Here is a 15497-nt window from a genome sequence, read left to right as displayed (position 1 = left end):
GCATCGGGCTCTCTGCTCGGCAGGGAACCTGCTTCCTCCTCTCTCTCTGCCTACTTGTGATCTCTGTCTGTCAAATAAATAGATAAATAGATACAATCTTTAAAAAAATTTTTAAAAAAGATTTAAAAATTTTTAAAATGAACCTGGATGAGAGAGTTTTGCTCAGTGTAGGTGAAGGACGTTCATCGTAATTGAGAATAGGCAGGGATCCTGGAGCCACTGGGTTGTTGTCATCCTACACATCACCCACCCTTCTCTGACTCCCTCTCCACTCTGCAATAGACTTTACTTCAGTCTGGGAAGGAAGTCTCACTGCTGAAATGTCTTCTTCCCTTCCTGGCTGCCCCAGAGCCGTGTTGTGGCTTTGCAGCCCTTGAGCGCAGGTGTGCTGGTCCATTTAGAGAGTCATCGTCATAACTCCAGCAAGAGCTTACATTTCTCGAGCCCTAAGCATGTGCTGGGTGCAGAGAATCTTTCATGGACTCTACTACGTAATTTTTCAGAGACGCCCCGTGAGTTAGGTGCCATTATGATCTCCATCTTTCTAGAGGTGGTAACTGAGTTTCAGAGAGGTCAAGTCACCTCCCCACAGCGACAGGAACAGGGGAAGTCTGTTAAGCACCAAAGTCCCTGTATCAAATTCCTTCCTGCTTGAAATATTTGGAATCATTCCCGTGTTCCTGCCTGAACCCTGGTTGACACAGGGGCTGTTCAAGAGGAGAAAGTCCTTCGAGGTGCTCAGAGTTTTGCAGGGGTGGGAATCCACCTGGGGAAGGAGCAAGGAGCTGTGGAGGAGGGTGCCTCCAAAGACGACGCAGAGATGTGGGTGAAGGCATGTGCAGGAGTGTTTTATCATTCAGAGCCTTATCAGGACACAGAAACCACACGGTAATTCCAACAGGGAAGGCAGATGGTAAAGAATCATTTATGAACCAGTGGCAGGAGAATGCCTACTGAGGGGTAAAGAGAACTCTAAAAACTACAGGAAGGAATAAAGTGGAGGAGCTGAGGTCAGGTCTCACTGAAGAGGGTCTGGCTGGAGCCACTGAACAATGAAAACTTTACTAAGGCCAAGGTCAAGTAGATCCAGGCTGGCAAGCGGGGAACTACCTAATGGGATGTCAACAGAACTCACCAGGCAGCTGCTTAGGGTTTGGTGTTGAACTTAGCAGGAAGTCACTGGAGAGGACCTCAACTTGTTGTGAAGCTGCCCCTGAGGTGTCCCCGAGACTCTGAGCAGCGTTGAGTCACCAGCTGTCCCCACCAAGCGTTGCAGCATGGAGCGAGTAAGCAAAGAGGAGGACCTACCTTCCTTCTGCGATGTCTCTCTGGCGCCCTCTCCTGACAAAGCATCACATTGCGCAGCGGCGTTTCTAGGCTCTGGCGTCTGCACAGGGACCAGGGCAATGAAGGCTGGGTTTGCAGCCGAGAGCCAGTAACTTAATAAGGGGCACAGTGTGAGTATGCCAGGAATTCAGTTCCCTTTCAACATACCTGCCCCAGTGCCCTGGGGAATGTCCTGTCTTTTGAGAAGTTCTTGCAAATCAGTAACGCACCCCGTTCCTGACCCTGTGTTAGGTACAGATGAGAGCACCACGAATCCTCAGAGGCAACTCTTATCCTTGTGGAACACGTCATCAGGATGGAGAGAGAAGGAATGCCACATACCCTAGCCTGCCTGTGTTCCGGGCTTTTTGTTGGCAGTGTCCTGAGCCCACAAAACCTTCTCTCTTTTATCTCCAACTACGACAGTGCCCTCCAATCTCTAGGGTCCATCCTGGCTACTGCCACCTGTGAAACTGGGTGCTTTGTGTCTCTGGCTGCTTGGTGTTAAAGTGATGTGGTGTTTGTCCCATCTCTCCGGCTAGGTGAGAGGCTGGGTGGGGCAGGGCCAGCTGCCTTGCTCACGCTGCCCCTTGCTGGGGCAGGCAGCGGTTCCCTTCCGGCTAGTATCACATAGACGGGCAGGCCAGAGTGCCGAGGAGCTATGCCTTCTCCTGTTTGTCTTTACACACCCAGCAGAACCAGAGACCTCACTTCCTACCCACTTTCCTGGTTTGATCCCTCTACTTTGATGTGGGTGAATCAGCAGCTGATGAATTTCCATAGAGCTACGTGTAAAGTAAACTCTTATATGTGTGACTATTTTAAATGCTTGGGAAGTAGGGTGATGGGTATGGGAACTCTGCCATTTAAAGGAATTTTGTGCATAATTTCACAAAGCTGCTTTTCTCCCATCTATTAAGAATGCACATCCAGTGGCCGTTCACATCCGGGGTTTGTTCAAGCAGAGGCCACCTGTGGCAACCTCGGAGAAGCCAGAATATAGGCGCGCTTATGCCCTCACCAGACTGGAGCTGCCGATAGGAGGAAGATTCCCATGAAGAGCATCCTGAAGGCAGAGATTCTGGATTTCCCTCATTCAGAGCAGGAAGGGGCTGTGGAGACTCCAGCCTGGGCCACGAGGCTCTCAGTAACCTCTTCTGATTCATTCATTTGCGGTCAGCGAAAGGGACGAGTGGAATGCGGCGGAGAATGTTCTGCTCTGGTCATGGAGGTCCTGGGGTTCAGGCTCAAATGGTGCTGCTAGCTAAGCCAAGACCTTGGCAAGTGATCGAAACCCCTCCAAGTGGTGCAGCTTCTGTGAGTAAAGCCGGGGCAGTTAAGCCTGCCCTGCATCGCACACGCCTGCTGCGGTTGTTTCCTTCTCCAGGCAGAGGGGTACCCGCTCTTCGGAACTGCCCGCAGCTGGCCTTCCGGACTGTGCAGGCCCGTCGATGCTGCTCTCAAAAAAAGCCTCTTTGAATGTTTCATCTGACCCTCTCCTTTCATTTCATGGGAGTTACCATCAAATAAATGTATTCCAGGAAGGAGCTTCCCTCTCTTCACCTTTGTGCGGGGCACCCTCCGGGGCCTCCCCGGCAACCCTAGGAGGGGAGCCAACTCTGTGAAGCAGCTGTTGGTCAATACTGCCCCCTGGTGGCCGAGCGGGGCCTCCCCGGGAGGCTTTCGGCCTGGAGTTTTTCAGATTCCTAATTCTGACCATTTGCAGAATTATCAGAAGGGCACCCAGAAGAGCAGGCCCACAGGACCCTTGGAAGGGGTTCCAGATCCGGAGCATGCCTGGTGTCAACCCACATCGGATAGCACTGGCTGTATGGACGTCCGTGTTCCAGAGAGGAGATTAAGGGTGGCGGGCTGGGGGGGGTGGGGGGAGGAAAATCTCATAAACAAAGACCCGGGAGGTGTTTGGGGGAGCCTCTGGGAACGCGCGAGCACAGAGCCGTACAGGTCCTTGGCACCAGGCGTTGCCACGGGCTCGGCAGCCATTCACGAAGGTCCGTGTTTCATTTCCTCCGGAGGGATGCCCATCACCCGTAGGTGCGCGGCAAGAAAGGGTGGCTCGTAGATGTTAAGTGGTTTGCTCACGTCACAGCTGTGAAGAGTCAAATTGAGATCCAAACCCAGCCTGGCGTTTTCCTCGCCCTTGGTCACGGCCCTCACTGTCGTCCCACACCTGCCGACTGAGAGCCAGGGGCCCCACAGCCCCCACGAGACGCCTTCAGCCGGATCCCATGACCCCGCTTCTCTCCCCCCCTCTAGACACCCGGCCGGGTTCCCCGTTAGGTGTTTGAACCACGATGGGGAACAAGGGCAGTGGTGGGACTCAGCGAGACTTTCTTGAGCCTTCTAGGCCCTCCCTTTTTGCCGCTACCCCTCAAATGTCACTTTCTCAGTTTCCCCGGGGAGACCATTTCCTCTTTCTGCCCCAAGCAGATTTTCCTTTTGGGGGTCTTGTGGCATGTGGTACATCTCCCTCGTGACACGAATCACCTTGAAATGTTACTAATGGTTCTCAGGTGTTTCTGGACTTTTTTTTTTTTCTTGTGACATTTTAGGTTCATAGAAAAAATATTTTCTTTCTTCCTTTCTTCCTTCCTTCATATCAAAGTTTCTTTCTTCCTTCCTTCCTTTCTTTCGTTTGTTCTTTATTTCGTTCGTTCTTTTTCTTTCGTTCTTTCTTTCTTTCTTGACAAAGACTGACTCATCTCTCTCCCCCAGCACCTAGCCTGGCATCTGACACACAGTTTCGGCTCAACCACCTGTTTATTGAGTAATGAGGAAGGCAAGACACATTGGAGAGGGTTAAAACACAACAACAACATCCTATATCGTTCAGTGCAGTTTGCTGTAGCACGTGAAATCAATGAGTGCGCTCTCGGCCCGGCCCTTAAAGGTTTTTTGTTCTTTTTTTTGTTTTTTGTTTTTTGTTTTTTTAATGGCCCTCCGCTGGCGGATTTTCAAGTTCGCTCCAGAAACCTCTGCCCATGGAAGAGGCCTCTCCCTGGAGGCAGTACCACTTTTGTCCAGAAGATGACAGCCGAGGCCAGTAGAAAAGCCTGGCGGCCCTCAGAGTCAAACTCGCGTAGTTGACCCCTTTTTGTAAAAGACGCTAGAACCTGAAACCCATTTGCTGACCCTATAAATGCGCATGGCTGATAAGAACTGGCTTTTGGCCAATCCCTGTGAAGAGGAGTTTTTAGGAAAATGTCTTTGAAGGGAAATTATGACAGCGGGTCGTCAGGGGGTTGCTCCTCATAAACAATGTTGGAGTAGTTTCTCAAACGCTGTGGAAAATGAACTTAATATAAAGCAGACACACTCCTCAAACTCTGAAGGACTCAGGACAACATTCGTTTTTGCCTCGTGAAGCTCATTTCTTTGGAAATCCTTCCCAGCCCTGGGGCCACCTCTGTGGTTGGCTGGAAGCTTCTCTTTGGTCATCCCTTTGCACCTCCACACAGGTCTGCACACTCCAAAGAGGTAAGTAACAGTTTCTGACTTGAGCTGACTGGAAGAGGAGACAGTCCCACAAAATAGCCTGGGGACTTGCTAGCATGGTAGGCATTTGCCAAACAGCTTCCTCTCCCCAACCCCCCCGCCCCAGCATTAATCAGGCCTACCTATATTTTCTCCCCAGAGTCCGTCGTATTACTAAGTTAAGGCCAGATCTCCCCAGCTCCCTGCTTCAGGGGATGTGGGTGCGACCGTGGGAAGAGGGAAACAGCTCCCTAATCTTGGGCTAAACCAGATTTTAAGGCTGCAGCCATCCCCACCCCCATTTTCCTTCTGACCTAAATCCTCCCCTGAAGCTGAGCTGGGCTCCAGGCCAGGGTGTCCGCTGTGGACAAAGGCGCCCTGTTCTGTAGGCCTGGCTACTGTTTTCCTACACGGTCTGACAAACGGTGCGGAACTCCCCCAAGTCAACGTGAAAACCCAGAAATCGGCAAAGATGGCCTTTGCCTGAGTCCGAGCTACCTCCCAGGAAACCAGAAACACTGCCCCCTCGTGTTTCTCTCACAGGGCACTGGGGCCGTTTACTTGGAGTCACCTCTGGCCTAGGTGTGGCTGCTTCCACAGAGGGCGCTGGGCAGGAGGCCTCCTCCGGCAGAGCATGCCCTATTTTTTCTGGCTGACTGGGGAGCCAACCATTACTCACTGCATCCCCTCAGGGTCTTTGGAGCGTGAGTGCCACCTCCCCCCTTCTTTCTGCTCCTCTGCCTCTGGCATTGTAGGGGTAGCCGGGAAGAGCTGGAGACCAGAACTAGTTCTGCTGAAATGACCCATTACCATGCAGACCTGAGGGGACAGATCTCTTACCTCTTGAGGCACAGGTTCCACTCTGCAAAATGGGCATAACAACACTTGTCCTAACTTGCCGGTTGGCAGGAGGCCACATCCCGACAGGTGGTGCCGATGACGAATGGGGTATGCATTCAGGACAGACAGGGCTCTCCACGGGGCCTGGAAGAGGGACCAAGGTGGAAGAAGGAGGGAGGGGCAGAAGGGTGACAGGGATATAGGCCATGCACATTATGGGGGAGGGTCTGGCAGATGGGGAAATGGTGAGAACAATGGCACAGTGGCAAGAATCCATGGGCCATTTCCTGGGAACAGGCCCAGGAAATACATTACTTTGGGGGAATATTACAAGTTTATGAGCAAGGATCCCATGCCAAGTCGTGTGAGGAAGATTGATGTGGCCATTTGTGTGTTAAGAGAGGGTTGGAGAGACCAAGGGTAGCCATGTAGGAGGCTGTTGTAAGTTCTGGGACAGAGAGGAGGATGTGTGAGGGTAAGATGGTGCGCCCAAAGGACCGCTAGAAAACCCATTATGCATGAAGGTCAATGGCACTTGGCTGAATTCAGGCCTGAGACAAGGAGATGGTGGTACCATGGCAGAAACTGGCCCTGGGGGAAAGCCTGGTGTGGGGAGAAAATCAGCCTTAAGTTCTTCCACCTGGGGTGACTGGGTTCATTTGGCCAGATAGAAGCCGTAACTGTGAGAAGGAGAGCGGAAGCTCCTGATCCACGGGTCTCCTCCAGCAGGCTCTCTCCACCGCTTTGGGCTCCTTGTCCTTTCAGAAGATGCTCTCCACCCTGACCCTGTGTCAGGACTCGGCCTCTAGGTACCAAACAGTTTGAGAAACTGGGCCGACTGGCCTGGCTTTCTGCTGAGATCTGACCTTGGCCTAGGTGGAAAGATCCTAGCCATGCCTGGGCTTAGCGTCACTAGGAGCTGGTGTTCCTCTCCCTGCAAAGCCAAACCTCAGTGGTTTTTCCTGGGTTGGGAGAAAGTCTAGCCACATTTGGCAGGCCTCTGTGGGAAGCAGGGGCCAGGAGTTCTGCCGAAGAAGGAGGAGAGAGACAGCAAGAATGGTAGATCATTTGGGGGGGGGGGGGGCAAAAGGCAGCAGGGGGCATTTTGTGTTTGTGGTTCAGGCCCTTTCAGACAGCTGCTCATATGACGGATGGAGACATTTATTTGCGGCAGTTTTCTTGGAATCCCTAATCTTTCGTCAGTGCTCAGCAGCCTGCAGGAGAACACTGCTAGCATTGTGAGGTGTGCATTTCGATTCTAAGAGAGTCGCAGATGCAGGCAGGACACTGATGAAATGAAGTGGCCAGAGGTGTGAGCACCCACAAGGAGGAGTCTGGTGGGGGAGGGTGGGCCCAGCTCTGCGGCTGACCAGTGCCTCCCTCCCCCAAGATGTCAGTCTTCTCGTCTGTCAAGTGATGGTAGTGGGATGGAGGATCTCCAAGCCCCTTTCATATCCTGACATTTTTGTCACATTTTGTGTCATGGTCCCAGCCTGGGCCTTGGGCTCTGGGGGTGATGTTGGAGAAAAACACATAGACTTTGCTGTCTGGAAAGACCACATCAACATTGACCGTCTCCGGCCCTTCAGAAGCTTTTGAATCAGCCTTGATCAGCTGAACAGAGCTCTGGTCTTGTGAGCCACTATCAACCCTCATGTTGCCCATTGTTTGGCTCCTACCACGAGCTGGTTGTAAGAAATAATTTTGATGAGACATGGTCAAAGACTCATTTTCAAACATTTAAAAAAGCAATTCAGTGCTTTTTAATTTTTTTCCCCAAAGGGAATTTTATGTGGACTTAGGATAAAAACGGCCTGTTGTGGTAGAAGGGGCTTCGAGTGCCCAGGCTCCTCTGCAAATCCCTGGGCCAATCTAAGGGCTGGACACCTAATGACAGATACAGGGACTGGTGAAGTCCTAATTCATGTCCTTTAAAAGCTAGCCGTGAATGCTCCCCCATATCTTCTCTCCAGCTTCCACTGAGGACACAGCCTGTAATATCCCAACCTCCACGGGAGAAAGGTCTGTCAGCAGTTCTTAGTAGGAAAAGCTTTATCTTTTCCTCAGGAACTAAAATGTCCTTTAATTCTTTGTCCTAAAACAAGCAACACGCTGTCTCCCCCGAGAGGAACTTTGCGGTAGTAAGATGTGTATCATTTCATGCATTTCCCTCTCTGTGCTGTGTGGTGGATTGGCACTTGGCATCCATTTCAGACCCCTTCCGTGCACCTTCCCGTACCTGAGAGGTTGGAAAAGCTAAAAATGGCATTTCCCGGATTCCCCTGCTCCTAGGATTCTGGATTGAAAGTAGTTTCTGTCATGAGATGGACCCATGAGATGTGTGGAGGTGGAGCGGAAGGGGAGGCGGTCTTCAGGCTGTGTCAGTTCTTGCTGGCGGCCAGCATGCTTTGGGGGTGTGGATGTTTTCGCGGTTGTGACCTGATGTCCAGCCATGAGCCCCATGGGTGTCTTAGCACACTGGTGGGTGGCGGGGTCTCCCATGTCCTGGGATTGGGCGTTTGGTGGGGTGTTCTTCATTTCAAGGATTCTGTGTGATGGGCTTCGATTCTCTGTCATCCTGCCCATAGTAGAGGTGGCAGCTCCCTTGGCAGACAAGTTACGTGGCAGGCTTCTGCTCATCCTTCCCTACAGCCCAGCGTAGCACCGTTCCTCCCACTCTTTACACATAAGCACAGATTCCTTATGTTACACTGCTTTTGTTTAATCAACGCACACAAGACAGGATTGTTTCCCATTCTTTTTTTTTTTTTTTTTTTTTTATTGTTTCCCATTCTTGATCTCTGACAGAAAATCCTCAGTCACCAGGATATGCTGGGATTCAAGTCATCTTGCTCCTTGCTCCTCAGTGGAGCTCCAAGGGTCTCTGAGCCTCAGTTTCCACATCTACAGCTCTATGATAGCACTAATCTCACTGTATGGTACTCAGATCATTGCTTCCCTCCCTCCTGGGCTCCTGTCTCCTTCCATGACCAACATCCGTTTGCGGTATTATAGCTTATCAGACCTTTCCCCTGTTATTACTAGATGCTCACAACCACGGTGGGAGGTTGGTAGGGAATTTTGTTAGGATTACAAAACCACAAGGTAATTGCCTCCGTAGAGGCATGGACAGAATGTAGCTGGAGAATGGGTGGAATGCTTTAGGTTGCTTGGGGCAAGGCTTGAGGAGGATGTGGTGCCTGAGTGAACAGTGAAGAATGAGATGTCATTGGATCAGATAGGCAGGGGTAGGACTACCAGCAGAGCAAAGAGCATGTGCAAAGGCTGGGGGGCACATTCAGGGGAGTCAGTGAATGTGCGTTCAGGACTGCTGGAGTGGAGAATGGGAGGGACAGGAGGTGAGGTAGGTGTGGAGGGCCTGTGTGAACAGCCTGGCATTCTTGTCTGAAAAGGGTTTTGATTTACCCTATAGATGGCTGAGAAGCAGGGGAACCATTTCACGGAGTGACCATTCTGGCATGACATGGAGGATGGGCTGGAGGAGCGAGACTCGTGGGGGTGGAATCAAAGGGACGGAATGATCGGATGTGGGGCATGAGAGAGGGAGAGAGTGATGTGCATTCATCTCACTTTCTGTCTTGGCAAGACAGTGCTCATGGAGAAAGGGAACTCTGAAAGAGCAGCAGATTTGGACTTGTCAAATTTGAGATTATCCAGGAACCACCTAGTTACCTAGGTCTGAAACTTGGGGGAGAGAGGTCTGTCTGAAGGTACAGATTTTCGGTAAGTCAGCGTTCAGGTGGTGGTTAAAACTTCGAGTGGATGATCTTGTTTAAGAACAATGAGAGCTGGGGGGTCCACTGATACTTCATGGAAAAGAAGAGGAGAAAAGAAGGAATGGTTCCAGGAAGATGCAGTGGTTCTCAGGGTCACAACTGCAGAGAGATCCAAAAATATGAGGACTGGGAAGTTCTCTTTGGGCGTGGTAGAAGTTCATTGGTGACCTTGGTAATTCTATTTATTTTTAACCAATACTTACTGAATGCTTACAAGATGGCAGGTGTTGTTCTTAGATATTGAGGTCTATCAATGAATAATCTCATTCCAGTGAGGGGAGACACTACATAACAACTAAATATTTTTATAGTGTGCTAGAAGGGGGTAACTGCTATAAAGGGAAAAGGTTGAACATATACAGGGCAAATCAGGAATGCTGGACAGAGGTTGCAATTTTAAATATGGTGGTCAGAAAGTTACATGAGAGCAAAGGTTTGAAAGTGGTGAGAAGTTGACCATTTGACTCTCTGAAGCAAAAGTATTTCAGATAAAAAGCCAAGCCTTGGGGTGCCTACCTTCGGCTCAGGTCATGATCTCAGGGTCCTGGGATCGAGTCCCACATTAGGCTCTCTGCTCAGCAGGGAGCCTGCTTTCTCCTCTCTCTGCCTACTTTTGATCTGTCTCCGTCAAAGTAATAAATAAAATATTAAAAAAAGAAATCTTCTTTAAAAAAGGCCTAGCCAGTGAACAGGGCTTAAGGTGGATATGCCTGGCATGTTCCACGAATAGTGGGGAAGCCAGTGTGGCTAGAGGGGAGTGAGTGAGGGAGGAAGATAGTAGGAGATCCCATCAAGGGGGTAAGATAGAGAGTGGGGGCTTGGTAGATAATGGGAAGGACTTTGACTCTGGGGAGCCACTGGAGACTTTTGAGCCAAGGAATGGCATGGTCTAACTTATGCTTTAAAAAAAGATTATTCTGGCTACTGCATTGATAATAGACTGTAGGGAGGGGAGGAGAGCAAGAGGGAGACCTGTTACAATGGTCCAGGCAAGAGATGATGGTGTCTTGAGTCAGGATGGTGACATAAGCAGTGGTCAGAAGGGTCAAATTCTGGATATATTTCGAAGGTAGAGCCACCAGTATTCCAGATGGGTTGGGCTGTGGGGTATGAGGCAAAGAAAAGGACGACTTCAAATTTCTTATCATCTTTCCAGTTGCTCATGCTGTTTCCCTCAACTGAGATGGTGAGGATTGTGGGTGAAGAAGGTTTGGGTTCAAAGATTAGAAGTTTAGTTTGGGGCACATTGAGTTTGTACTGCCCATTAGACATCCAAATATCGATGTTGAGTGGGAATTTTCAGTGGTGTGGGAGAGGGGAAAGCGCGAGTGTCCCCACCGGGGAATGGATTGGAGGTGAGAAAATGGAGGTTGAAATGTAGACCCCATGTCCTAGAAGTCCAGCTGTGGGAGAGAAGGGTACTGTATGTGAAAGTGAGGGGAGGGTTGAGTTGAAGAATCTTTTGAAAGAAGACCTGTAAATGTGTCTGTAGAAGAAGAGAAGAATCCAGTGAGAACCCCTAGGTTGGCAATTCTAGAAGGGAAATTGTTCCTGATGGCAGCAAGTCCTTAAATAAGCCAGTGATAACAGACATATCTGAACATCCAGAATGCCTTTTCTCCTGAGGAGGGGTAATGTGGAGCAGAGATGTAGATAGGTTTCTAAGGAGTGGCAATGGAGGGGCAGGAAGTTGAGAGGCTTTAATTTATGTTTCTGCAAAAGAGGAATTAGGCTCAACCAAGAGAGAAGATAATTGAGCTGGGAACTTGGGGAAAAACATGAAAGTCAGAAATGACCCTGAGGGGAATGGGAGTAGTTGTGGAGGGATTGCTGAGAGCCATGGGGGTATAGCTGATGCTATAAATTGATGGGGTACCATTCTTCCTTGTGGTGAGATTTTCTCCAGAAGTCCTAAGGGTAACTTAGGTATAGAAGGTGGATAATCTTGGTTTAGGGTTTTATGGAGTACAAGTGCTAGAAGGATAAGCAGATGATTGAGCTGAGGTGGCTGTCAAGTTAACAACTGAAGTCAAACCCTGTGGGGTCTTGGCTAGATGGGGGAGGAAGTGAAGTCAAGAGATACTGATAGATATGGAGAGAAGCAGGTAGAGTCAGGAGTTCAGAGGTCAAGGTGAGGTCACAGAGTAGGTGTGGTGGGAGGACCTGAGTGAGAGCTAGAGGAATCAGATTGCGACCTGGGAGTGAGTGTTGAAGTTAGGACTTCGAAGATGAAGTGGTTCTCAGTGGTTGTAATCTAGAAGATGGACCCTCCAGGGGGATGAGCAGCCCAACAGAGACGGGAGGTGAAGGTCAGTGGAGGTGAGAATATTAAAGACCTGGAGATGGGGATATTAGATGTCACTAACATAGATTCAAAATTTTCCTGAGATGATGCTGGGAATTGGAGTGAAAAGGAAATCAGAGGGTCGAGATGATAAACTTCTCAGTCTAAACTGGGGAGAGTTCAGGTGTTCCCTAAAGAATCATGATAATGAGGAGTTGGGGTCAGTACAATTCTTGGCTTAGTACTAAGGGAGAGGGATGTCCAAAAGCTGAAGAAGAATGGCCTGGTAAGTTTGTTCCTCTTTTTGAAGTTTCTCTGCACATTTTTGCCCTTCTGTTCTGGGCTATGTTTCATGTAGCCTCCTGATATTGGTGACTTCTCTCAGTGTCTTTGTTTCACAATATCGTTAGGTCCGTGGGAATAGGTATAAGGAACTCTCACAATAAAGGTTGGTTTAAACATGGAGAGTTGGCCAGAAGGGGACTTGGGCTGGGTATATTACCTAGAACAAACTGGTGAGAGCTGTACTTTTTCTCCAACAATTTGTGTTTTCTTTTTTCTTCTTTAAGATTTATTTACTTATTGGATTTTTTTTAAAAGAAGATTTATTTATTTATTTGTTAGAGAGTGAATGCAAGGGGAGTGGAGGGGCACTGTGTCGGGGGGGAGAGTGGCAGAGGGTGAGAATCTCAGGAAGACTCTGCCTCACATAGAGCCCCACACCAGCTGAACGCAGGGCTTGATCTCAGGACCCTGAGGTCATGACCTGAGCCAAAACCAAGACTCGGACACCCAACTGACTGAGTCACCCATGTGCCCCCCAATTTATGTTTTCAGCAAGAATGTCCTATCCCCTAAATTCAAGGTCTAAGGATGACTGGCCTTGCCTGGAAAATACCAGAAATGTTCCATTCCCATGTGTGTCACCTTCTGGGACCTTGGGGTCTGGAAGCGTCCCTGAAACCTGAGTGTGCTCGGGCTCTGATGATCTGACACCTGCTGGGAAACATGAGGAAGTGGAAAAGAAGCCAAATGGTGAAGTGGCTGCTGGAAACCAGAGACTCCAGCAGAAGCGGAGTTGTACAATGAACAGCAAACTCTACACAAAAGCAAATATTTAATTTGAGGTGGCGCTTTATTTTCTTTATATCAGAATAATGCAGACCTTGGATCAAAGCCTCTGGGGCTAATGACAAAAAAATTAAATTAAGTGTAATTATACGCCACTCAAAGAGTCCTGGGAAGCCATTGAAATATGCAAGAGTCCTTTGCGCAAGGTGGTGTTAGTTCTTCCTGACTGAGAAGCACACACTGAAGAAGAGGTTGGTTGAGTAGAGGTAATTACGTTTGGTAAACTCAATTATCACTTCTCAGCAGCTGTAATGGGTTCTGCTCAAACAATGGAAAAATGATTATGTATCCTAGCCCTTTGATGATCCAAGTGAATAAAAGAAGACATAACAGAGTTTCTAGAACATGGCAGCTTCCAGACAAGACCAGGTTCTGTGTTGTGAAAGATACTTCAGGACTTGTTAGGACACATCAGACTGACCCATTTAGCCCACGGGTCTGTAGCAAGTTTTTGATGCCAGGTGTGGAGGGGTGTTGGTAGCTCCTGAAGGCAGGTATGGCGTTGAGCACTCTGCTGTTCTGCGCGTGCCACAGGCATTGGCTGTAGCTGGTTTGGTAATGCTCTGTTTGCCTCCCCTGAGTGAGGAGGACTTGCTCTTTGGTGTTTTGATACAAATGGCTACATAGGTTTCCCTTTGGTGGTCCTTGTAAAAGGCAGGGTTAGCTCTCCCCTTGATTCTACCTTAGCCCTTAGAGATTTAGATCTGTAAAAATCAATAAAACAGAAGCTAGCTTTAGCCATAAACCAGTTAGGAGTTGAACTGGGTTAATGGTATTCTTTTCAAATCACGTGAGTGTGCCCAAATGGGCCTTCCCAGTTTTTTCACCCCATCTTTGCTTTACCCTCTGACCCATGTGTCCAGTGGTTTAGGGACAGGTTCAAAAGGTACTTCATAGGCAGTCCTTCCCTCCTCCTCCGCTTTCCCTTTCTCCACCTTTCCGAGCTGTCCTCCCCCAGTCCCTACCCCCTGAAGTCCTTACCTAGACCTAGTGTCCCCTCTCTCAGCCTCTCCAATGGTGACTTTCCAAGTTGTCCTCTGCCAACTTCCTCTAACTTCTCTCCTCTTTTCTTCAACTCGACCCAGTCGGTACCTGTCACAGGGGTGGGGGCAGCATTTCCCAGGGGCCTCCAGACTGTCTTCCTGCAGACCCGTCCTCCATGATGTTGCTGGAATACTCTTTGGAAATCAAGGCAAACAAAACACAGAGGGAGCTCTCTGCCCAGGGTCTACCGGTGGGGAGGACGGAGACTCTGGATTGAGAGGCCCAGCTCTACCATGTCCTAGCTGTGAAACTAAGTCTCAAAACGGGGACTAACGCGATCCCTGTTTCAGAGGGCTATTGTGACCATTCTGTGAGCAAACCTTCCCTGGCTAAGAAGGTGAAGCTGGAGGCTTGCTGCTATTTTATGAAGCTTCTTAACCGCATGTCCCCTTCAGAGTGAGCAGGCTGCGACAACTTTAAATAAGAATCAGATTAACTAGATCAGTCCCACTTATAGATGATTTAAAATACAGGCCGATGATGGGAGAAGGTAAAAGGAGAACCTGCCCTTCAAATAAGGCTCGGCCAAGATCATTTCAACTATTCATCCTAAATCGCTTTTGCATCATTGTGCCTGCACATTCCTCTTTGCTAGGCTTGGAAGCTGACACAATGTGTAGTGTTTCCCACTTCGCTATGGCATCTTTACGTGCCGCTTCATGGATTTTAAATGATTCTTGCCCAGGGCAAGAATATTGTCATGCGTAGACAGTTTATAGTTGAACAGAATTGCCCTCTCTCTCTCGGTGTGACATGGCGAGGACACTGGTGATAACGATTGCTTGAAGAGGAATGTCTTGGGTGCAAACTAGGGGACAGGTTACGGAAGGAAGGCTACACTAAGAACCCCAGAGTGGGGGTAGGGAAACTTCAAACTGGCCCAGGAGTGGGCCCTGGCTGGTCTGCCTCCCCGATGGTGCTTGAGGTTTTCTGTTCTCCTGGATGTGGTGGAGTTAGTGCTGCATACTAGCCCCTGCCTGGTGTGAGAGCCTCTGAGCTGCTGTGTAAGAGGGACTGTGTTTTATTCCTCTCTGTACAGCAGGGAAAGGGTGGGTCTCTCTCTAGCAGTCTGATCTGAAAAATCCAAACTTACCGTTTTTCACTTTGCACAGGGGTGATTGATGTTACAAAACGTAACCAATGATCCCTACTGCATCTAAAATGTTTTCTTCCTGATCACGTTGGTGGGACTTCCGATTGGGGAAAGGAAATAGAAATTAAGGTGGCTTTAAACCAAAACCTTCTTCTCTTAAAGACTGATGGAAAAGTAGTAAGTACAACCCTATTGCACAAAATTCGGTGTGGAAGAATTTGGACACATTAAAAAAAAAAAAAGTCAGCTAGAAAGTAAGGTGAACATCATTTGCTAAACTTCACAGTTTACTCTGGTAGAATCCCAAGGATCTCCAGCTTGGAAAGGACACTTGATCCCTTGCCCTGCTGAATGTATGCTCTCCGAGGTCTCTCTCCCACTCTCTCTCTTTTAAAGATTTTTCTGTCAGAGGGAACACAAGCAGGGGGAGTGGCATGCAGAGGGAGAAGCAGGCTCTCCGATAAGCAGGGAGCTCAGTGCGGGGCTT

The sequence above is a fragment of the Mustela nigripes genome, chromosome 7 (genome assembly GCF_022355385.1).
Source record: "Mustela nigripes isolate SB6536 chromosome 7, MUSNIG.SB6536, whole genome shotgun sequence".
NCBI classification, from domain to species: domain Eukaryota; kingdom Metazoa; phylum Chordata; class Mammalia; order Carnivora; family Mustelidae; genus Mustela; species Mustela nigripes.
Note: the sequence above shows the minus strand (reverse complement) of the source record.